Source organism: Alexandromys fortis, unplaced genomic scaffold (genome assembly GCF_014885135.2).
Source record: "Alexandromys fortis isolate MF-2015 unplaced genomic scaffold, M_Fortis_MF-2015_v1.1 scaffold_4, whole genome shotgun sequence".
Taxonomy (NCBI): Eukaryota; Metazoa; Chordata; class Mammalia; order Rodentia; family Cricetidae; genus Alexandromys; species Alexandromys fortis.
In genome coordinates this window covers 29,384,370-29,409,838 of record NW_026067944.1, presented here as the reverse complement: position 1 = coordinate 29,409,838, position 25,469 = coordinate 29,384,370, and the positions used below count along the sequence as shown (strand labels likewise).

Here is a 25,469-nt window from a genome sequence, read left to right as displayed (position 1 = left end):
TTATGTCTTGTCTAGAATAAAATTTTTGTTTAGACTAGAAAAATGTCCAAATAAAATTTAGTATTCTTTGAACATCCCTATAGCCTATGTCAGCCACCATTTTATTCTCTGCTTCTATGAGTTTGACTTTTTTGGATTCCATTTCTAAGAGAGAGCATGCTATGTTTATCTTTCTAGGCCTGGACTATTTCACTTAGCGTTTTCCAGGTTCACTCAGGTTGTGACTGCCTTCTTTTGAAAGGCTGAGCAGTACTGCATGGTGTCCGTGTGTATCCCAGCTCTGGTATTTTTGACTCCCTTCAGTCTCTCCCTTGCTACTAGTCAGGCGTTGCTTTGCCTGAAGACAGCCACTTACCTGGTTTGGATTCTTGCCTTCTCTCTGTTCCCTTTGCAGAGAACTGAAGAGTCTCCCTTCTTTATCTTTAACCCCAGGGAGTACAGTCTTAGAAAATGTAGATTATGATCTGTCTGTAGGGGCCTCCAGCTCACTGCCCCCTCAACCCTGACATTCCTGCCTTTTGTTCTGCTCAGGGTCCCCTTTGTCCCTGAAACGGATCCACTTTTGTGGTTGGGCAAGCCACTGTCCTGATTGTCTTCTTGTCTCCAGTCTGCTGCTCTGTGTCCAGTACTTTGTTTTCCTTCTCCTCTTGCCTTGAAAGGTAAATTCTTTAACATTTTACCTCACAGGCTTTGTCTAGAAAGCCTGCCTGGACCTCAACAAGCACTTTCCCCGCGAGTCCACAGTGCTGTCTATCTCCAGCTCCTGCTTTCTGTAGCACTACAGCCCCATTTCTTAAGTCAGCCAGTGCCCAGGGCACTCACCATTTGCTCATCCACTGTGCATACTGTATCTAGGAGACCCTTGGAAAAGATGAGCAGTTCAGGGTCTCGAATTCTTCGAAACTTGATATCTCTGTCAAGTATTACCAGGCTCTTTAAAGTTAGAAATTTTAAGACAGACCTCACTTTTTCCCTCCAAATCTGTGGCAACCTCAGAGTTTGTGCTACCTCTACTCCATGGCTTGTCTTTAGCTAAGCATTTATCCTGATGTTTTTGCATTTCCATATCAAATCAGCTGCCAAGTCCGCAGCTCTTCCTCTGGCCAACTTTGATCAATCTATTTGTCTTTGGTACCCAACACCATTACCTCTTTACCACCTGTGGCCAGAACATCAGAGGACATTTCCTGAATGCCTCCATTCTGCTAGTTTCTTTTCATTACCATGGTTATATTAGTGTTCTAGAGCACCACCCCAAAAATGTGTTCCTCCTGCGTGCAAAACTCCTTTGTTTAATGCATTAAATTCAAGTGTCTCAACTTGACATTGAGTATGCTATACGGAGGCCCTGATCCAATTTTCAATTCTTGTTCCGATAGTTCATTCTTTACATCAGCAAGGCCCCACTCTTTCCCACATGTTCATGCATTTTTCTCTCACTCCAGTGCCTACATACAGCTTCCTTATGGGCCTCTAGATGCCACCTCATGTAGGAAGTGTTTCTCAAAGGGAAATAAATGCCCCTGAATCCTCAAGCACTGATTTGCAGGATCCCCTGAAATAGTCTACTGATTCCAATCACCATTTGTATCATTTCTCTCCCTACTCTTGAAAATCAGAGACAATATCTCAGGGTGGATGCTTCAGAAATAGCCTTAGAAGCAAATTTTCTCTCTGACCCTTTCTTGTCTCCCTCTGTCCTGCCTCCTCTCATCGTAATGCAAGTCACAGAAGTAAGAGATTCTTTTCTGCAGAGCAGAAGATAGAAATGAGAACCCATTTCCTAAGAGCAGATCACAAAGCTTAAAAATACCATTCTAATCTTCCCTTGCCTTTCGGTGTAGGAACAGGGCATAATGTTCTTGCGTACCTTGTTTGGAAGTGGATTTCAGACCTCAGGTTAAGGAATGGTCCTGTCCATACCCAGGCAGAAGGAATGCTGCACAGAGAGGCCAGCAAGAATCTAAACAGACAGGCCTTGCTGGGTTTCTGTGCTAGTCTACCACCATTAGGTCACATTTTAACCAGTCATATTTCCACATAGTTGTACATTCTCTAGGGAGCTTAAACATGGACGGCTTGCCCTGTATCCGTGTATCCTTGGGTCTTTCTCCTGAAGTCTCTGCTATTAGGTAGACTTGTGGTCCAATGCATTTCCTGAGCTTTGCTCTTGTGACTCTGTCTTTGGCTATAGGGTGATGGCAATGTCCTTTTATGGTGTGTAGAAAATGGACCATTCCTCTTTTCCTACCTCCAGAATACAATTCCTTGCATATGGATGTGTGCTCCACTGATGTTGGCCAAGTGGAATTCCAAAGGAATAAGTAATCTTGCTTAGAAGGCATAGAAACTGAGGATGAACTGAAAGGGCTTGGAAGCTCATCTACTCCACTGTCTTCAAGCTCCTATGCGGAGATTAAGGGAAACAACTTCTCAAAGTCCTAGCTTTGTTAGCAACTAAGCAAGGATAACTGATATAAAAGGTCTTGTGTCTTTAAATATCTATCAGTGCCTGATAAATACCAAGAAGCCCACCAGACCATCAAGAGTGATGACCACACCAGGGACAGGGAGAGTTTGCTGGTATAGTATGTTTCAAAAATAACAAACTTGGTTCAGTTATTAGCTTCAACAAACGGAGCAAATAAATACCATTTTATAGTTCAATAACACCTTAAAATGAAAGTGGATCATAAAAGCAAAGAAGCAGATTTTTCTAATATTACCAGCAGTAATAGTTATGTTAATACTTAAAATACCACTGGAGTGATAAATGCAGACTGAAGACCAGGATGAGGCTCCTCGCACTTCAGATGAGGTCCTGCTGGAAGCAGGCTACAGTAACTCTAGGGTTAAATTCATTATGGCCGGCTGGCAGTCTTGCTGCATTAACACTTCTTTTCCCAGCTAGCTTTGTTCACTCTTCACGCTCTGGACATGCTTAAATTTGCACTTATTTTTCCCCTTAGAAACGTGCAGATGGCTGCCCTAAGTCACCTCTCATTTTCTTGCCTTGTTTCCTTCCAGGAATAGAAGAAATATTTTTTTGTTCCATTTCTCCTGACCTCAAACAGAATCATTTTTTTCTTAGTTCTAAATGAAAAATTAAAACATAACAAATAAACAAAAAACCCAAACCAAAATAAAACTACAACCAAAAACAACTGTCTTGGATAGTGGTGCTTACCATGGCAAGTAGATCAGTGCTTCGAGGGGCTAGCCCTCATTCTCACAGGTCAGGAGATCTTCCTCTTAAACATCAGTCTATACTATAGGCTCTGTGGTACCACAAGGCCTTGCCAACTCATTGTTGCCCAGTAGAGGAAGAAGAAGGTAATATCCATCAATCCCTTTTTTGGCTGTATAGTGGAGAGGTGCTATGAATTTATCCGTTTGCCTTAGCAGCTACATTACCAGCAAAATTGGGTCCAGAAACTGTTCACTGCTCTTTCTAACAAATTGTTGGCTAGAGATTATTAACAGTTTGCAACACTGAACTATCTTCTTTTTCATCTCCTGGCAACTACATTACGGTAATAAAGAAAATCACTGATCAATATTCTCCCACACTGCAGTGAACAATTACCTGGCAATACACAGATATCCTCTATGTAATTAGTTAAATGTACATGTTCAGGACACATAATAGTTTACTAAAAGTGTGAAATTTATAATTAAACAGAGGCATAATCTTCCTGTCCTTTAATCAAACCCCTTTCCTTCACATCCTGCTGCTATGATCTTCCAGTTTTTGGCAAACTACCTTCTACCCCTATTTCCTTATTTTTCCGCTCAGGTGCCTGCACACAGTTGAGGGTCTATTAATCAGTGCTACTGTGTGGTCCATCATGTTTGATTGCTTAAAGGGTAGTTAGACTTTAAAAAAGACCCAGTGAAAGTGATTTCATAGGGTTTCATATTTATTCCCTTTTAATGACTTCCATATCCAGCGCAGTTAGTTTTTAAGTTAAAAGGTAATTCTGAGGGGCTGCTGGTGACACAGATTCCACCCAGATGCTGGAGCTCCAGCTGTTCTCTCTGCCTCTGCATCACCACTGGGCTACAGAGTCCACACTCGGACCCCAGCATGTCTCTTGATGGTGTCAGATGCAGAACAGACAGAGGGTCACTTCTTTTTAGCTGCTGCTGTGCTGGCATCTGGGCACACCTGCCTTGGAAGCCGGCTCAGAGCAGCTATGGGACACAGTGCCGCATGTCACCTAAGGAACTGTCTACTGAGGGCTGATTTCATTGTGGCCTTTGCTCCTCACTGCTCAGAGATCCCCAAACTAACATAAAATGGAAGAGTACTTTCAGGGTGGAAGCTGACATAAAGGCCACAGTGAAAACAACAGCGACTATTTACTGGACATCTATATTCTCTCAAAACATTCTCATTTGACCTTCCCAGCTATGTTGAGTAATATGCCCCGTGTACGGAGGAGGGACAATGACTCAGTGAGCTCATGGAATAAGTCTTTGATGAGAAAGCTGAAGACAGCGAGGCTAGACTCTGCAGGCACCTCATCGGACTCCGTGTTCCTGCCACTCTAAACTAGTTCTCACAGAGCACAAGTGCATTGCTGCTTCCTGCTATGACCCTACAGGGAGTCATTTCCTTGGGAGTCCAGAGTCACTGTGAAGGTACTGGCCTTGAAACTACCAATATGCACCACTCCTTCCCAATCCCTTTCTAATTAGAGATGGGAGTGTCTTCTATCAGTCTCAAGTTCTGACTGGCACTCAAATCAGGATTTCTGAGTCAGCATGTCTGAGTGTAGTCTGCAGTTCTACATTTCTGCAAGTTCCCAGGTGATGCTGATGCTACAGGTCTGGGCACCACAGGTCTTACACCTGACATTCTCTATTCTAATAGGGGTTTGTTTTCGAGGGGGCACTTCAGCTGAACAACATGGCTTCTGATTCTGGGCCAGTTTGCCAGTCATCAGATATTACAATTTCAGGAGTTTCTGTGAACAACAACAAACAACTGTTTCTAGATCTCCATTAACTTCCCTCAACTTCTGGAACTTCAAAATGATAATGTCTCAAACATGCCACGTTCCCATTTTTACATTATTGTTATTTTTAACAATAATTATCTGGTAATAATTCAAATAACACCTTTCCTCTGAGAAATTCAATGAGCTTTACTAACCTTAATTGTCTAACAGCAATTCCCGGGTGTAGAAAAAGCTGTCTCAAAGATCACAGGAAATTTAAAATTGTTCTACTTCCCTCATTTCTTCCCTCTAAAGGAGGTGGTGAATCAGTGGTGAGGGTTACTAATGCACAGACCCACGAGCTCAGACTCTGAGGCACAAGAGAGTTCACAGCACAAGGGGAAATGCAAGAAAAGAGATAGTCAGTATTGAGGAGTCCAGTGTGTGTGTGGGGGAGGAAGGAAGGGGTGGGAGAGAGAGAGAGAGAGAGAGAGAGAGAGAGAGAGAGAGAGAGAGAGAGAGAGAGAGAGAGAGGGAGAGAGAGAGAGGGAGAGAGAGAGGGAGAGAGAGAGAGGGAGAGAGTGAGAGAGAGTTCNCTTCCCTCATTTCTTCCCTCTAAAGGAGGTGGTGAATCAGTGGTGAGGGTTACTAATGCACAGACCCACGAGCTCAGACTCTGAGGCACAAGAGAGTTCACAGCACAAGGGTCATCTCTTGTAAAGAGATAGTCAGTATTGAGGAGTCCAGTGTGAGAGTGGGGGAGGGAGGAAGGGGTGGGGGAGAGAGAGAGGGAGGGAGAGAGAGAGAGAGAGAGAGAGAGGGAGAGGGGGGAAGGGAGAGGAAGAGAGGGAGAGGGAGAGGGAGAAGGAGAGAGAGAGAGGGAGAGATTCAAAGAGAATTCAAAGGAGTAAGAGAGGGGAATGAAAATTCTCAACTGTCTGGATGACCTTAGGTGAGATATTTGACCTCTAGGTGGATCGCACTTTTCATTTGTAAAAAGAAAGGATGAGTTTTATGATTTCAAGATCTCTTAAAACTGTAATAGCCTCCCGAGAAGAAAATGTGGAACTACATAGCTCATCACCCTGGGAAGCCATTAAATTTGTTTAAGAAATCTATTTGACTTTTAACTTTTTAACTAATTACCTGGAATGAATTCCCAAGTCACTACTAATAATCCCACCTGATGGAAACCGGTGACAACCACTAAACAAGAAAGGCACAAAAGACAGCATGGCTAGACTGAGCAGGAAGTCCAGCTTCAGCTTCTTGATGCTGTGAGACCCATTTCCAGTTTTACATTTTAGTTCATTAATTAACCACCAGTTAATACGTGTGCCCAAGAGAAATACCTCGGATGGCTCAAAGACCCCAGGAATGGCCCTGCCAACAGAGAATGAAATCACAGTCTGACTGTTTGTCACAGTAAATCTATGTTATTTTTTTTCCATAGAGACCCCTGATTTGTCTTTGATAATTTACAAACTGTTAATAAGAGTTATATATCACCAAAGTCTTGGTATTCCAGGTAGTTCATTCTTATTTAAAACAAGAGAACTGGGGATCAGGTGATATATAGGGTCATGATATTTTCTGGCTTAAATGAAAACCTATCTACAGCACACCCATCCCTTCCCTTCTAAGTCATTTTTAATGGATACTTTCCTGTCTAGAGAGCCTGTCACAGACCCCATAAGGATCCTAACAGATGCATGATTTTTGGCCTGAAAGATTTCTGATATATCATTCTTTTATGTATTGTCACTTGTATATTTCCTGAACTAACCATTATACTTTTCTGGAAAAACAAGTACTGGGAAGCATCACAGTAGCTTTGGTCCAGATCACACACTCTAAGAGAATTTCACTTTCCCTTTTCTGTTCCCTCACCTTGGTGACAATTTTGGTTACCACAAACTAAATGCTATCACATGGTAAATATACTTTTTCATTCACTGTTTAACTTCATGTCTTACTCTTCAAAGTATTTTATACATAGACAAGAAAGCTGAGGTTGTTTAGGAAAGATGATTGTTTGCCATAGACCACAAAGCTGACAAGAGCAAAGAAGGATGCCATATCAGGTTTTGATCATACTAACTTGTAACCACTAACCCACTGACCTGACTTCAGCCCTGTCCTCTTCATCTGGGGTCCTCATCATAAACCATAGACTTTTGTTAGAAACTCCATCAGGGGCCTCCACTGCCTTCTTTTGAATCTCTGTACTTCTTTAAACCCTCCACACTTGATTCATGCCCTCCCTACATTAACACTTGAATCTAAATCACCACTATTATCCCTGCCCTACATGCTGGGGACTGAGTTTAAGGCCTCTGGCATACTAGGCAGATGCTCTGCTACTGAGCTATACTATGGTCCACCACACCACTTCTTTTCCACAGGCCTTCATCACCCTTCTTCAGTTACTACTTGGCCCTTATCCTCTCTTTAAATTACTTTTTTGAGGTCTCACATGGCATTTCAACTCTTCCAACCCTAGCTTTAAACTTGCCTTTCTTAACGTGTAAAGAGCCCACTTTTCACCACTTTAGGACATTAGGATGCTAATGGCTGGTTCCTGCTGTTTTCACTAGGCATCTTTGTTCAATCTGACCTCAGTCCATCACTGACCATTGAGTTCTGTCCTTGGTAACTTTCAGGTTTCTCATTCTCAAGGTTGATGTGCAGGGTTTCCCACTAATTTCTTCACCATGTGAATCAAGATTGCCACTTGTTGCTTGCTGCTGCCGTTGGTGCAAGGTCCCCTCTACCTGTTCCGTCTGGACCTCCAACCCTGCCCACTGTTTCCATGTGCAAACCTTAGTGTTTCTGACTTTTGCCAAGTCCTGTTCATTCTGTTTTCTTTCTCAGTTGATGAGCACAGCTGCTATGCTGTCACACACAGCAGCAGGCTAAGTTTACAGGCTCTAGTTTCCTTTAAGCACCTCTGGTTTTCTTCCCCACACTTGATCCTCCCCTCCAAGGCTCTCTTCTCCAGTCCTCATTTGTGCCTACTGGTTTCATCACTGATACTTCTCTGCAGTCAATGGTATGCTCATTCTCAACAGCACTGATCAGTACAACATAATTTCTCATCTGATTTTCAGTTCTTTTAATGGATCTCTAAATCCTTTAAGGTGGTATGCCTTAGAGTGAGTTTATAGAATACTAGTACCGTAAAAAGCATCATAAGAAAGAAAAAGGTGTGTGTGTGTGTGTGTGTGTGTGTGTGTGTGTGTCTGCAATGTTAAAAGCATTGGCTGTTCTTCCATAGAACCCTGGTTCGAGTCCCAGACTCTGCAAGTCCAATCACAGTCATTTGGAGTTTCAGTTCCAGGGGATCTCACACTCTCTTCTGACCTCTGCTGGCGTCAGCCACACATAAGGTGCTTGGAAATACGTGCAGACTAAGCTCCCATGTACACACATTAACTCAGTTTTAAAATGAAAAGTTGAGCTGGTGTGATGGCTCAGTTTGTGAAAGCAACTCCTGCCAACTCCGAGGAAGCTTCCGAGGACCCCTGGGTTAGAAAGATAGAACCTGCAGCTTCCACAGCCTGACCTCCACTCGTGCTTATGTTTTTCCACGCAGCCTCCAAGCCTGCACAAGGACACACCCAAATATTATTTTAAAAAATCTTAAAAATGTTTTGGTCAAAGAAATTTAGGAAGCCACGAATGCTTTATTCTCTCTTGTATGCTTACCAAATACACAGAGACAGGTGCTGAGGATCTATATTTGCCCAAGCTTATTAGATTAATAGAATTGTATTTCACCTAAGAAAATGCCTGAGGAAAACTAGGGGAAAGCTTTTTTTCCCCTATGGTGAAAGTCACTGAGTGACTATATATAGGGTCTTTCTGTTAATACTCCATTTATATTAACCTGTTAATTTTTAGGGGTCAGAAAGATAACACATTTGTGTCCCTAAGCTTCTGAACACACCATTTTGGAAGTAACAGTATATCATCATTGCCACCTTTCCTTGTGTACCACAGCTTTCTTACTACTCAAGATCTGTAGGAAGTGACATATTCCTTATTAAACCTTCTTGTAAGGAATGCCTTGCCCAATATTGACCTCCGACACTGACTTAGCATTTAACTAGTTATTGTTTACTGTCTTTTTTCTGTATCATTTGGAACTGTGTCAATCCTCTATGCCTCCTCATAGTTTACTGAAACATCAACACTTACTGCAGGCCTCTGCACAAATTAGGATGTCATAACTATGTTATGGGTTGCCATAGTTATTGGAGGCCTAAACATCCAGGGACTGTTTAGGATGGTAAAGGCCCAGTTAGAATGTATACTTTGTTGAAAAGAAATACCATCTACTATTATTGCCATTGCCTCTACAAATGCCACTGTGTGTCTCTTAGGCTTTTGAAAATGACTAGACCCACAAAAGGCTGCCCTGTTGTTGTTGGCTCTAAGACTCTGCCTTAGTTGATACCAAACAGAGAGAAGGATAACAGAATATGGAACAGCAAACAAGCAATGAAGGGAAGCCCTGGAACATGCTTTTACACCAAGGAAAATTTCTTTTTATGATCATTAAATCATGGTAACCTGATGAAAATAAAAGACAGGGCATGAGCAAATGTCTGTAGAATTCTCTGCCACCTTTCACCCATATAGTAGCCTCCACCTCCAGTCAGTCTGGAGACACACTGGGTTGTGCAAGCTAAGGCAGCCAGGCAGTCACTTGCACAATACAAAACCCCCAAAGAGTGCGTTCTGTCTTTTCATAAAACTGGTTCCTGCCACCACACAGATAGCTCAGGGCAGGCCTTCCTAGGCCACTGCAGAGAAACCAGATAGCAAAGGACTCTGAGTTCTACAGATTAGATGTTATCTGAAGTAGAGACTTAACCTAATTCCTAATAGTAAGTTTGTGCTGAGGCTGGGTCTAGAAACACAGTTTCTCGGTGCATGAACAGGGAGTTTGACTGTGTGCAGGAAGAGTTCAGCTTTCTTCCTGAAAAAACTATGGGAACAGACGACTTTCATAATTTATAAGAAGAGTAAGTACTCATGAAATATAGTCTGGGAAGTATTTCACTTCCCTTCTCGATTAAAATACAGAGGATTTAATTAAAAACTATTTTATAAATGAGAATGTTTAATAATGTTTTACCTTAAAATAGGCAAACAACATGTGAGATAGCAGAAATATTCATGAAATTCTGTATAGTCCATAGTTTAAAGTCTTAAAGCTGTATCATGATGCTGGTCATTACTAGTAATCAATAATAGTATTTCTTAAAATGAATTTTTATTGTGGGGTTATTGGCTTGATGAGATTATATGGCTAGACAGTTCTTTGTCATTTCTATACACAGAGCTGTCTTTTGGGGTGGCTTACATAGGTGAGAGGGAGTGAATGGCAGCCTGCCTGTGGGGCTGGAGCTGGGCAGGGCTGCTCTTTCCTGAGTCCCTGGAGGCTTTGGCAGTCAGGAATCAGCTTCTTTTTGTAGCCAAAGTAATTTATTTCCAGGGTCTGGGTGAAGCCGAGGATATTAGCATCTTTCTGGGATGTCACTGGTAGGGACCGGGAGACACTGCTGGGGACGCTCTACTTCACTGGGGCAGACACAGGAACGCTTGCATGGTTACTTTCTTTAAGAGTGAGTTCCCTTCATGATCCACAGATGAGACGCTTAAGGCCTGGGGTAGGGAGTGGAGGGGAGGCATTTCAGCTGCCTGGCAAATGAGTGTAATCTAAAACACAGTTTTCAGCAGAAAATTCTTTTTCTTTTACATTTTTAATTTTTCTTCAAAAATGTTCTGGTTACCACCAAACTTTTTAGTAAACCTGAGAATCCCAGACTGAGAACAAGATCTGTAATTCTCTCTGCATCTGCAAAGAGGACTTGCATGACCCTGGTTAGGTCACCAACCTGATATATGTAAAATTACAGCTAGGAATACACACACACACACACACACACACACACACACACACACACACACGTACGTATATAAAATCACAGACAAAGAACACTACCATTAAACATTGAGCTGGTTCTCACCTGAAAAGTGGTCTTGACACACACTGCCTGTCCCACAGAATTGTGAGGCTGACGTGCAAATTTATGGGTAGTGTGGAGTTGGTGTATTCTGAAGGGCAGGGGAGGGTCTTGAGTCTGTGTGAGGGCTGAGAAGCGAGTCTGTGTCTTCCATAAGTTGGGGAGACGCTGTACTAAAGGGGTACCAACCAACTCTAATACCACTTCATTCTTTGTTCCAACAACATGCAGAAAGCATCGCCTGGAGAAGTTCTGAGAGTAGGGGACCCAACACTCAATTTCTATGCTGTCTAACTTGAAGGCATGAAGAGGCCTGTGCCTAGCACAGGTGCGGGCACTGTTCCTTGACTGCAGTGTCTGAATCCTGGCAAGGTCCTAGGGAGGAAGATGGGATGTCACTTCTCCTGAAGTCTGTTTTTTCCTGTACCTAGCTCCAGACACATGAATTTATCTGGCAGTCCCCGGAGACAGAAAAGGTCCAGAATTAGCAGGATCCTCCTTTCCTGATAACCTAAGTGCCCTGACTGAAAGGCAGAGGGTATCAGGAGAATGGTGCACGGAGTCGGCATTGATTTCTCCAGCCTTTGTCTGCGTCTGGTTTCTGTCTCGTTCGGAGGTGGTTACTGTTACTACAAGCAGCATGAATCATGTCTCTGTTAAAAAACAGAGCTTCAATTGTCTTACATAACCCCTGGTAACTGAACATCTAATAATAGCAAGCCATTTCCAGGTAGGGAATCTGTCTACCTCCCAGACACACTCATACACATGCATGCACATATGCACACACACTCTCAATTCCTCACACAGTGTGACAGACAGGAGGGGCAGAAGGGAGAAAGGGGATGGCCCAATTGATTTTCCTGTATTTTGTAATGTATTGAATAATCATGCATCGTGGCACAACCAATATGTTTAACTGAACTTGTTTAAGGAAGTGCAGGAAACAAACATTCATCTGAAAAGTATTTGAAACAGTAAAGGCTCCAAACTCACAAGGCAGATATATTCTCTGACTCCTTCCTAGTGTACAGAAACATCAAACCCAAAGGACAAAGGAGACAGTTATATCACTGTATTGGCTGCTCGCTTGCACTGGTTAAATTGGAGTTTCAAAAGACTTTTTCTCATCTCCTTTATATTTCACCAGAGTATATTCCAAAGTTTCTTGGCTCTATTTATTGTACAAATTTCCAGGGAGTGAAAAGGAACTGAAAACAGGGCCTCAGTGTCTCCCCATGCAGGACATATAGCATCACACACTGTCCCTGAACTACTCTCTTTGTGTGTGTGTGTGGGGGGCATATCTACATTCATGGTTTGCACTTCTCTCATGAGCATATCTTCTGTTTTGCTATAAACTATGAGGACTTTTCACACGGGATTTCCTCCCAGCCACCTGTTAAGATGATTAACGGAAGTCCCAGTGATAGGAAATGCTGAAAGCATGACTTAAAAAAGTCACAAAGATAAGTTCTTTGTGTGTGTGTGCGTATGTTTCATCTCTAAGTGGTACCCACATTTGACAGGCAGGAACAGATGTCCTGTCTGTTCCTGTATCACTCTCTCTGCCTTATTCCTTTGAGGACGGGTCACTCTGAACTAGAACCTCACCATCTAGCAAGAGTGGATGGTTAGCGAGTCCTGCAGATCTCCCTGTCTCTGCATCCCAATGCTGGGATTGCAGGCACATGCAGCTATGTGCAGCATTTTATGTGGGTTACTGGGGTTCTGAACTCAAGTCCTCATGATTGCAAAGCAAGCAATCTTACTAAATGAGCCATCTCCCCAGCCCCTAAAGATAATTTTTTTCTTTAAATCACTCTATTGATTGAGGATCAAATGGGTTCTGGATAGAGGAAATACTTATGAGGAAAAATATTACAAAGATATCCATGTCTGTATTTCTTCACTGCCTCATATTTTCCTCTTATGGGAAGTCACACCCAGGATTTAACTTTAATGCATGCACCCCCCAGGAGTCAGTACCCCCAGATATCATGGGAAACTTTATGGAAAATTACAGACAGAGAGATTACATCTTGTTACTCATTTGGGGTAAGCACACAGGACGAAAACGTTCTTCTCTCCTTTGATTGCTCTGTACTCTGAAACAGTGGATTAGACTAGTTCAAACCAAGCACTGTCCTTGGAGGACCAGTGCCTGGCTATTCCACAAGCTCCTCAGTTGCACTGGCTACCAAAAGGCAGAGTGTATTCCTGCAAATCAGATGAACTTTGCTTACTTCCTTTAGGAGTGACCCCAATCCATAAAAGCAGGAAAGCTTTGGATTAGAGAGGAAAACAAGTAAAAGAAAAGAAGAGGGAAGAGAAGAGCTCTATTATTATTGTTACCTGAACATCTGGCTAAAGCTGACCAAAAAAAAATCTTGATTAGTATTCTTTGGTGGTTTTGCTACATGCCATATGGATATTAAAGGAAATGAGTTCTAGTTTCCCCCTCACAAATATCCAAATGCAGAGCAGTGGGGAGGGATCTTGACCACTGACTCGCCTGCATCACAGCAGGATCGCAGTGGTGGGATGCAGCTGTTGGGGCTAGACTCTCCTGTTTATTTCATAGGCTGTGTGAATTAAATTATTCTTAAAATTGGTATGCTGGTGGACTAAATGTTTTAATAAAAACAGCCTTGAGACACCACAATTTTCTCCACAAAGGCTATTCCCTCTAACTATTGTGAATATTGCCAAATGGTTCCTACTTAGGGAAGAATAGAGTTTTGCCTCTCCTCTTGGTTTCAGACACCAGGCTCAATCCATGTTTGTGTGAGATGACTACACTTACCTGAGATTTTAGACACTATGTCAGCCAGTTTCTTCACAGTGGTGAGTCTGGCATCTAAGCAAGGACGTGGTGGGCCACACACACTTACAGTGTAAAAATGGATTGTGATGTTACTTTGCATTGCAACAGCAAAGTATTTCTGGATCATTGCTGACAAGTAGATCATAATAACCATATGTGGGCAACAAACCACACGGCATTGTATCAGAAGCTTGGAACTAATATTTCCAAATGATTCTGTGAGGGTTATTTTTTTGGATACCTTTTCTTGCCCCTTTCAATAACCATTTATTGACTGTCTGCTATCAATGATGGACTCCTTATTCACAAAAGGGAGCTGGACCATGCCAAACACTCACCATGTTCTTTCTCTTCTACACTGAGTAAAACATCAGCAAAATACTAAGTCCAGCTGGTTTTGAGGTCGGTAGGCAATCCGTTAGTAGTAACTGGTCTGATGATGGAAGTGGAGTCATTGATGATAGTGGGAATTGCTAGTTTGAACTCATGGGGCCAAATGAGCAACTCTAGCACACTGCTTACACCTCCCAACAAATGTCCGAAGCTCTGGAAATTTGAAAAGCCTAATATGGTCTGAGGCAGTTTTATAGGTATTCTAGCAGTCATACAAGAAGATGTAGATGTCCATCTGGTAAGCGTCTCTGTATTTGTGTAATATTTAGGATACATCTGAGAGCCCATCTTAACTACTGGATTCATTTATAGGAACCCGGCAATTAATTATTATAAAATAAACTTCTCCAAAGCAATTAATTGAGAAGCCAGTTGGTAATCAAGATACAAAAAAGCAGTGTTGCTAGAATAAGCCAAGTTAGAATTCTCTAAAGTGATGGCAGAGGAACTGAAGAAACTACAGGGTGGTTTGACGGAATGGTACCTGGGTACCTCAGAAGATTTTGAATCCCTATCTGTGTCTGTGGAGCACAGGTCCAGCAGGGAAATACGTATTCCCGCATGTGAAACCAGGCGTTAGGAGGGTTGGCTCTTGGGTTTCCCTCCAGTCACAGTATTTGGTGGGGTTGTAGAAAGAGCAAGGAGGCGGCAGTTCCCCCTCCTTGTTTAGGTAAGCAGTGCTTATCAGCTGCTTCTGATCAGTGTCCGGTGCTTGTTGTGTTGTTAGCTCAAGAAGCCATGGAATATATACCCAAGGTTGAGTATTTTTCATCTATCCAAGGGAAGACACAAGCAGTATTTTTGCCTTTCTTTGTCTTTCAACATCTCCTTTCACATCAGACTGATGCCTGAGGTGAAAACCATCATTCGTGTACTAATGAAGAGGCTCTATGCCCACAAAGCCACCACCAAGCTCTTGCACGCTTATCTGATTGGACTATTTACATCTTGGCTATTTCTCCTCCTTCTAACTTGTTTATAAAAATCCCTGGTAAGCATAAATCTGCAAAAGCAAAACAAATAAGACAAACCAGCTCTGTTTGAAGAATCTGTCCTAGTTAAAGCAGTATAGTAAAACATTCTACTGCTGTGGGGGTGCAGGAAGCTTTAAAAAGACACTTCCATCTCAGGAGAGACAAAACGAAATGCATCCACGTCAGTCTCCTATGTGGTGATTGTTTTCTCCCTTTCAAAATGAATGCTACATATTGGGTTAGGAGTCTGGTATGCAGACGTGGGTATTTCTCCCAATAGTTCTCAGGCCAATGCATCCTCCAAGCCAAGCGGGTCCAGAGCTTGCAGAGCTAGCCTTACAGAGACAAAGGAGCCACACAGAAAGCCCAGCACCTAGAGCTTATATCATACCCTGAGCAGGCACTCTGGTTACCCATGACTCGCCCCTTTCCATCTCTGCCTTATTCACTGCTGCTTTCATTCCCTTCACCTAGAATGCCCCCTGTCTGCCTCTCTTTTCCTGCTCAAAAGCCTCTGGACACTGACTGATCCTCATTTCTGAGAAGCAGCTAAGACTGGCCTAACTTGGGATCCAGTTATAACTTCCTTGGCTAGCACTTGAAAACTAGTTGTTGTAGTGACTAGAGTCCTGGAGACCACACACCTAGGAAGAGTTCTCAGACCACTAGAAACAGTGTCAAGAGCTGTGCAATCATCATAAAGGGGGTAAGATGCCAGCTTTAACAGCAAACTCAATATAGAGGGTACCTGAGAGAAAACTGTAGCTGTGTGCTTAAGCAAAGTAAGTCTCAGTTTCTGAAAAGGAAGAGCTAAAATATTTGGTATAGAAACAGTGTCATGAGTTTGGCTTCATTGACTATCGAGGTAAGTTAAGATTTTAAGAGAAAGAATATGGAGTACAGCTAACACAGTCAAAGACAGAGGTGTGTATACACACACATACACAAATTTACCTCCTCAAGTACCTCAATTACTGTTTCTCTAGGTCTGAGCCACCCACCATATATCATCACAAACTCTGAAAATACCCAGCTAGGCTTAACTGAAGGCCATGATATGTCTTGGAAGGAAAATATAGAATAAAGCACAGAATGCTGAATGCTACTATATATGTATACAACTTTATTTATGTGTGTATTTATATATAAATATATACAAGCATATACATTTGTATGATGTTTGGCAACCTCACTCATGGTATTACTGGGAAGTAGGCATGTGCTAAACATAATTAGCCCATTAAACAGATGGTAGGTCTCTGGCATCTCTCACCATATTCTAAAATGGTGGAGCTATGAGCAGGGGCTGAAGTGAGAGTGTGGTTTGATATGCAGCTAACTGCAATCTCTGTGAATTGCTACTTTCCTAAAGACAATCTGGGTAGGCTGCATTTGGCTGAGAACTGGGGATGGTTTTGAGGAGCTTTAAAAATATACAGAGGGACAACTTTCCACATTCATTCAGATATAGTATCTTCATTTTTACTTACTAGAGGCAGTTTTTGAAAAACAGCTTTTTATCTTAACTCATCTGTGTTCCAAGCAAACTTCCAAATTGCTGAGCAGATTAAAAAACAACAACAACAACAACCACCACCAGCCCAACAAAAACTTACATGCCAAGTTGAACGCTGGATAAATAAAATAAAAAAATAAGAAAAGCACTAAGAAAGTATACTATTTTTAAAACAACAATGTTGAAAATAGGTTTGGTCATAAACACAAGGTGGTCACTGTAGCCTGGTGATCTGCTGTGTCCAGAATGTGATGAACTTTCACCTGGTTGAAAGCTGAATACACACGACTGCGGCATTGCCGCTTCATTGCCCAGCTGGCCACAGAGATCATGTAACTAAATGTTCTAGCCCCTTTCCTTGCCAGGTGAACAGGATCTAGCAGAAGAGCAAGGGTTACTCAAATCAAGACTTGCGTTCACAAATGTGTTTGAACTGGCTTCAAGAGGACATGAAACATCAATCCATCTGCAGAGGAGAACTTTCAGTTGACTGTTCTTTACCATCTGGTCTCAAGAACACTTTCTGCTTGGAAATTGCATAAGCAAAGAAAAAACACACAAACAACTCCCTGTACCATGTTTCTGGTCAGTTATAATGACACATTAACAGAGCAAATCAGCTAAATATGAGCAGTTGTGCCTTACCCCAGATGACAACATACAGTACGGAGCTACGGTCAATGGGAAGGAGAGACCTTAGTGCCAGAGACCTGGACTTAAAACAAACATTCAAGAGTAAACAGTTGTTCCAGGAGTGCATGCTGAGGAATTTTGGCTAGCCTGCTCTTCAATGCCACCACAAAACCGTTTCTACATTTTCTAAATAAAAAAAATTACCAAATAAACAAAAGTGATGTAAGTATAAAATCTCCACCTAAATTTTAATGATATAAGCTATGAGCAGTGACACATATTCTAAACTTTTACAAAAACAGAGACCCTTCAGATATTGCTGTCCTTGTTGGAGTACGCTGGTACCACCTAATTGTTTCTTATGATAAAGGGTCATCCTTGTGAATTATCATCACTCTTGCTTGTCAGGGACAGACTTTGTGTTTCTCTAGAGAATTCGCCTCTTCTCTTACAGTTCAACCCAGCTGCCAGCGGCTGAACTGTGTGTAGTGCACTCTTTATTGCCAGGCCCACGGGCCATCACTGCCACAGTTTTTCAGACCCGTCTCCTCCCAACTTCCTATAAGTGCATTCTCTAAACTGCTTTGGATTGGAAAAGCAGATACACAAGGCTTATAAGATGATACTACTTTTGAATGCAGGATCTGGTGGAGACTTGGTGGAGACCCATTTGAACACTTGAAGGTTCTTCTTTACTCTGATTCAGGAGTATAAGGCAGAGGTCTACACTGCCAGAATTGGATTGCAAAGTGTTAGAGTATAACAGAGTTGAACTATTATGTGCTTTTATTAAAGGGTTATTTCAGCCAGTTTCTGGCTCGGCCAGAAACTCATCCTTAATTACTTCTTTTGGTGGGTATCTGATCCCTTCCATTCGGTCCCTTGCTTTCCTCAGGCAACAGACTAACACGAGGTCAAGGAGAAGCAAGAGTGCTCTTTTTTGGATCAGGTGAGAGAGTCAGCAGGGCCTGACTTCATCAGAGGAGCGGAGGCAGAAAAAAAATGGAGTAGAAGGTAGAAGGTGTTTCCAGGGTCTGGCCTGTCTGGACACCAACGGACATAAAGACACTAGGAAGCTATTATAATAAGTGTTCAGTGATGTAATCTGACCATCTTTTCTTCTATTCCCCCAAGGGGACATTAGCATAATTCCCAGTCTGTGAGAGTTAGGATAGGGAAAGTATTGGAATTTACCTTTTGCTACCTCTGGAAATAGGACTGATTTCTAAGCAGACTAGAGATGTTAGGCTCTGGGTGAAGGGGAAGAGGTAACCACATTTGACCCACAGCTATCAGGTCTGCTGGTATAACTCTTGGTTGGAAGTCAGTGTCCAAGGGATTCACCTGTTGGCACTCTCGAAATGGCAAACTACACAGTCAGGACACAACTCATGCTTGCAGCTCAGTCATGTCATCTGTCCCTTTCCCAGTTTGCCAAAACCGGTGATTTCATAAAATAATTTTTAGCCCTTTGCCTACATTTCCGTATGCTTCCTAATGTCTGTTAATTTTTTAAGGTGGGTTACTTTAGGATAAGCAGAGTCTGCAAGTAGCTGTCAATTTTACAGGAGCCAAAGCTGCTGCCCACAAAAGCAGAGGCCCAGTTTCTCGAAAGCTGGAAATCCACAGCTTCAGAAGACAAACTTAATGGGTTCTGAAATTCATTCATAACGTTGCTGATCTTTCAGGAATCTCATAACCTTGTCTCCTCTTTCAAAAATCACGAGACCTCCTCCCTACTTGTCTTCTATTTACATTTGTCCTTTTTTTGGTGTAAGTGGTGGTGGGTGTGGGTAGGTTTCAGAGCAACTAAAAGACTATGTTTTTAAATTCCATAGAAGACTAACGATTGAATAATTTTCTCACATCTCTGTTTGTACTTTCGCAGTCTGGTTGCATTGATTTGTGTCTCATAAGTAGACATTTCCTTTGTTGGTCACAAATCAATGCTGCAGAACAAACCCGCCAGTGCAATCCCACCCCCAACTCTCTTGCAGATTAAAAACAAAGCACAGTTTACATTTTTCCTTTTGAAAAGATTAATTTCATTGGTTGGTAATATATGAAAGGAAGACAGAGCACCGGAGTTCACAGTCCCTGGGGAGAGGAACCCTCCCTAGCCTGCCAGTTTCTTTCACACTGCCTAGAGCAGCGCCTACTGGGAGAACAGCACTCACTCTCCACCCTGTGCCCCTAGTGCGTCCTGCTAACCCAATTACGGACCTTGCCTTAATACATCACACAGCAGCCTGGAGCAGCACACTGTGATGTCACAGTCAGATATGATTTCACGATAGGGAAAAAGCTAAAAGGCAGAAGAGGCTGGGTGCACTATATGACTTTATTCAAATCTTTTAAGAGGGGCAAATCTTTTAAGAGGGGCAAAGAGGAGGTATCTTTTCCCCTCAGAGAAAGAGCACAGCTTTTCTCACGTGGATGGGAAAGCTCACTTCTGAAGATACCCTGGTGCTCCACCCCAAGGGGATAAGCAGGAAAAAGGAAGTACATGGAAGCGCTGACATCAAGCAGGCCACTCTTGCCCACACTTAGCTACAGGTGGAAGGCAAGCAGGCACGATTTGATTTACCCTGATTAAAAGAGCAATTTTCTACCCTCTTTTTTCTTTGTAAAAATAGCCGATCGATTTTGGCCTAGCTATTGCTGACTGTACCAGGCCCATTTTACTACATCACTGATTAAATGGCATGTGCTTGGCTGAAGGCGCTGCAGCAGGGACGAGCAGGACAGCCTCGCCAGCCCTGCTCTGGCACTCCAGGAAGGCCGCGGCTACCCCTCACTTTCCAGTGGATTGTTGGGAACACGTGTTAGGCTTAAACTGGCTGAAATACAATTCTGGGAGCCGGAAACCTGGAATTTATTTAGCTTTTTAATCCTGACCTTAAGAACAGAAGAGGGGAATCCTTTGATTTTTGGTCTTAAACACGAACGGGAAAATCCTGTGTTCCACACTGAAAAGGCATCTGACATGAAGATGGTATTCAGAAAACAGCCTCCTTAAGTAGTGCACACAGAGGTAGATTTCCATACGGCGTACACAAAAGTCAGCTTCCCATAAGGTATGGAGGTGGAAGTTGCCTAGAGACCTTGTACAGGGAAACCGCTCTGACAAACATCCTGAAGTATACAGAACCTGAATATGGCCATCTCAGAAAAATACTTCCACAAATTCTGTTAACTATAAGAAAGCTCGTCAGATTGCCATAAGAAAGGACAATCTCAACCATTCTATGAAGCCACAGAAGTAACCCTGGGAGGAACTCTCACAGCCCATGCTTTGGGAGATCTCATTTCCACAGGCATCTCCAACATGGAGAAAATGTCCCGCTTCTTGACAGGCAAGCTCTAGTGAACAGCGTCTGTTAGGACTTGGGACCTGGGTCTGATTGTCGGACTCCATTTTAAGAAGCATGCTTAATTTCTCCCCTCTCATTTACGGCTTCCTCTCTCCCATTATCATTTACTTAATTTGTATCCTGGCCTTAATGGGGACCGAGCAGCATGCAGGGGTGCTATTAAGATAAGAAATTTCAGGAAGAAAGATTTAATGAGGGGCTTAGGAGTTTTTGGAAGGGGAATAGGAAATTGTTTAGCGAGAACTGAGGAAAACTAAGAACATTAACTATCAGAACGAGAACAGTGGCTACGGAAGAAAAGCATCGGAGAGACACAGATGGTCTGCATTCTCCAGAACAAAAACAAACAGCAAGTAATGGGGCCAAAGTCCCCTCTCCCCTTCATTCCTCCCGCCAGCATCAGTTAGGAACACACACACACACACACACACACACACACACACAGCACGCACGCACGCGCGCACACACACACAGAATTTGTTCATATCAAAAAGTTTTCCTTCACACACAGAAAAGTGACTAACGTTGAGGAAACGAGATAATGGGTTCTAGCCTGTAAAATGCCAAAGGCACAGAACATTCCAGAGGTGGACGAGAAATAGATTAAACGTGCACAGTGTGGGGAAATCCAGGCTCCTGAGCGCACTGATGACTGCATCAGATAGGTGACATGTGGTATGAGGGACAGAAGGGGCTTTGCATTTAGCCTTCCAGTGTGTGCGGTGGTTTGTGTGTGCGGTGTATGTGTGGTATGTGTGAATATGGTGTGTATGAATGTGGTGTGTGTGATGTGTGTATATGTGGTGTGTATGTGTCTGTATGTGTGGTGTGTGTGTGGTGTGTATGGTTATGTCTGTATGTGTGGTGTGTGTGTGGTGTGTATGGTTATGTGTGTATGTGTGGTGTGTGTGGTGTGTATGGTATGTGTGTATGTGTGGTGTGTATGGTTATGTGTGTATGTGTGATGTGTATGGTTATGTGTGTATGTGTGGTGTGTATGGTTATGTGTGTATGTGTGGTGTGTGTGGTGTGTATGGTATGTGTGTATGTGGTGTGTGTGTGTTAGGGTGTTGTGGAAAGTGGTTGTTCTGAATGCAAGGGAGAGAGGAGAGGTAGTGGAGGATAAAGGTTATTTGGGGCCTTTGGGCTTAGCTAGGGTTTCAGTTTCAGTAATAAAAAGTTCTTAAGGCATGGAGCTAACTCTTGCTAAAATGTAGCTGGAATGCATGGCTAGTTCCCAGGCTAAAAGCTCATCTGTCCCCACATCTCAGTGTTGAAGTGCTGCCTGGAGCACAAGCACGCACATGTAAAATCTGCAAAGTTCGGCCACAAGGCCTTTGAAGAGGTGCACCTTGTGCCAATGGCTTCCTTCCCCATGCCCAGTCAAATTCCAGACTCACGAGCCACCCCATAGAGATAAACCACTCGGGTCGCCCATGACTCCAGGCAGCAATGGGGACAGTTTTCATGTTCCCTACTTGGACAGTGAGGAGTGTCTGTAAGAATGAAAGAGGTTGGGGTGGAGGATGGAAATAAAAGCGAAAAAAAGTGTTCTTGTTCGAAGTTTTAAATTACAGGCTCAGTAAAAACAAAACAAAACAAAACAAAAAAACCCTGGCATTCCACCACATCCGGTCTAGTTACCAAATGGAAAAATAGGGTCATTAACATGTTTATTTGAATTACATTAGTCCTTCCCTTTCATATTTAATTTATTCTGTTAGAAAAAAAACAACACAGTGCTGTGCATGCTGGTGAAAGGCAGGAGTGTAATGGATCAGGGAGCTGAAATACAACGATCTTCACCCTTTATCTGCCTGGCCAAGGTTTTTCAGAATGTCCCATGAGCACTCAGAGATGAAGAGAAGGACCCAAGAGACGTAGGGTATAGTTATTAAAATTATATGGAGACACATTTGAATTAAGGAGTGGAAATACTATTTTAACATGGAAAGGAAGCTAAAACAAATCAATGAGAAAAGGTCCAATTAATAACTTCTTCAACCGTTTGTCTGTCCAAGGTTGGTGCTAGGTTTACCTCGCAATCCCCGTCTGAGGAGGCTTAGGAAGTCTGCGTCATCAGCATTTGAAAAAAGCCAAGTCTCAGGATGATCTCAGGAGTCCTGCTGTCATCTACAGGAGGCCAGATTAATCTCAGGACAATGTCTGGAAATGACCTTGTTATCTTCATGATAGCAACATGGCAGGAACGTAAGGCTCGGGATCATACTGTCCCCGAGTCCCGCTCCAGTTTTCAGCTATACTTGTGCACATAATTTAGCACATAATTCCGTGAGATGAGAACATAAACAGTCCACAAACAGTATAAAAATCGCGTGAAATACCTTGTCTGCATGTTCTATGAAGCACTAGACAGACAGCATGTTTACTTCTAGAGGCAGTGGTGCCAAGCCCAGGCTGGTGTGTCAGCAGTCCTGACAAAACTCAGGAGGATCGGGCTCAGGCTGCCTGTGTGTATCATTCACTACCTGAAGGGATTTCTCCCTAGGATGTTGAACTTGGGTTCACAAAGTACCTCAACAGTAGGTTGCCACCCACTCCTAATGAGTCATTTCAAGTTCAAATCTTGGTGTTGAAGATGCTAACGCGAGGAGGCTCTTTAGTCCCAGATTCCTGCTCCCTTGTCAGACTGGCAACCCCCGCCTCTGACTGCGGCACAGTCTAGTGACCCCAACCTCACCGTGCTGCTGTGGGCACTCTGGTGCTCTAAGACCAGCTCGAGAGGAACAAGGTGCGGGGCAGTGCTCTGTGGCCTTCCTTTCTCAGGCTCTCAGGCAGAGTGTATGTGCGCGTGGGGTGTCAGCCTCCTGCTTTTCCTTAAGGCACGTTTTTCACTTTGCTACAGACAGATCATGTTTTTGTTATGATTCTTTCTCTTTGGTCCAGTTTGTTGAACATTTTGCCAGCTGTCTCTAAGCTGAACCTTGGCTCAGATGCAACTGCATTTATATTAAGACCATTTTGTTTGGAGCCTTTAGTATACTTAGAATGTAATTTTGACAGGGAAGAGGAGTTAAATCACAACAATTCTAGCAGAAGATAATGGCAAGCTATGTGTGGGACCCTTTCTGGATAAAATGCTCCAAAAACAAAACTAAAACCAAACAAACAAACAAATGAGACAAACTTCAGAATGGATTAGACTGATCATGATATGAAATGAAGCCTTCTGTTTAGATGGTCAAGTCAAGGCAGGGATCTGATAATAGTCTATAAAGGGATCAAGAGCCTGGGAAGAGGAAAATTATTAAATTTCATTACACAAGGAAGAAAATCTTACTAGTATTTAAGCAAATAAGCACTTTACACACAAGGCTGGAAACTTGAAAATTCATTAAAGGTCGATGACAGAAATAGTATCACGAAGTTTAGCTAAATTCGTGGGTAATAAGTTTAGAGTTATTCAGAGAAACATTCGTGAAGGAAGGTAATTAATCCCTGAAGTCAGCAACAAGGACCTAACAGTTTCCTGGGCCTGTTGGGCTGAAACTGAATATTGATCTGAAAGGACCATGAGCCTGATCCATGGGGGGTTTACTTAAAACCACCTGCTCACAAGACACTACTGGGCAGTTATGATGCTAAAACAGGCACAGGAGGGCCAGAAAGCCTGCAAATTCTGAAACCTGTGGCCATCTGCGTCCTACTACCTGAGCCATGCCAGGGAAAAGTGAGAGAATTTGAATCAGAGACCTTCCAAGAGGAGAAGGTCACAGGGTTCCAAAGAGGCAGATCTGAGATTTGAACTCATGATTGTCTGTTTCCAAAAATCTGCTACCAACTCTTGCTGCTTTAAAGTGTTAAAAAATACTTGTTTTTTTAATATAATATATAAAATGTTTTGTGTATGTGTGTGTGTGTGTGTGTGTGTGTGTGAGAGAGAGAGAGAGAGAGAGAGAGAGAGAGAGAGAGAGAGAGAGAGAGAGAGAGAACACGTACGCTGCTGTGTTTCACGGCAACTGCCCTCACCTGCCCATTTATCTTGAAGTGATAACAGTTGGAGATGGCGAGTCTGGCCGTTCAGAGAGAGCTATCTGGTCCTTTTCTTTATTTTCCCTTTATCTAAACTGCATGCTGTAGCTTTTTCTTAGCAAACCATGTGCATGTCTACATCTTACAGTAATGATAGCTCTAAATCTCATTAAGAAGGAACAAAAGGAGCAAACACGATGAAAAGTGAAAGGGCATACGGTTAGTAACACACACACCTAAGCATCACAACCAAGTTTTGCAGTTTATGTTTATTAATGGCGACTGATTCTTCTCCACCTACTAAGTGTTTATAGGTTTTCTAACCTATACTCATGCAGTTGAATGGAAGTAATATCTAAGAAGTGAACAAATACTAGACTTCATAATATTTGTGTTAGTAATTCTAAAGGTGAATTAGTGTCTTTCAAATCGAAAGATGAAACAAACAACCCCCCCCCCCCCCCCCCGGCAAAACACCCAAATATTAGGATGGAGAGAAGGTGGAAGAGAAAGTCCAAAATTTACTCTCATAAACTTAGTGGGTCTTACCAAATGGGTTTGACTTGCTTCTGTTTTGAAGACAGTGCAGTTCTGCTTAGGCGCCTGTGTTACAAGGATGTTGCCAACTTAGAGTTATGAGACGATTAATGTCCTAAGAGTTTTTAATGAGCTTTTAAAATTTATGTTACTGAATATCTACACCTGAATTTTCATTCTTGCAAAGAGAGATGGTTTATTTTTCAATATTCAGAATTATTATTATTATTATTATTATTATTAT

General features: G+C 42.6%; 1 protein-coding gene across 16 annotated transcripts in view; it reads right to left on the bottom strand.

Moving 5' to 3' along the window:
• Zbtb20 (zinc finger and BTB domain containing 20) overlaps positions 1-25,469 on the bottom strand; it is a 752,057-nt gene that overhangs the window by 68,802 nt on the left and 657,786 nt on the right. The window lies entirely within an intron of this gene.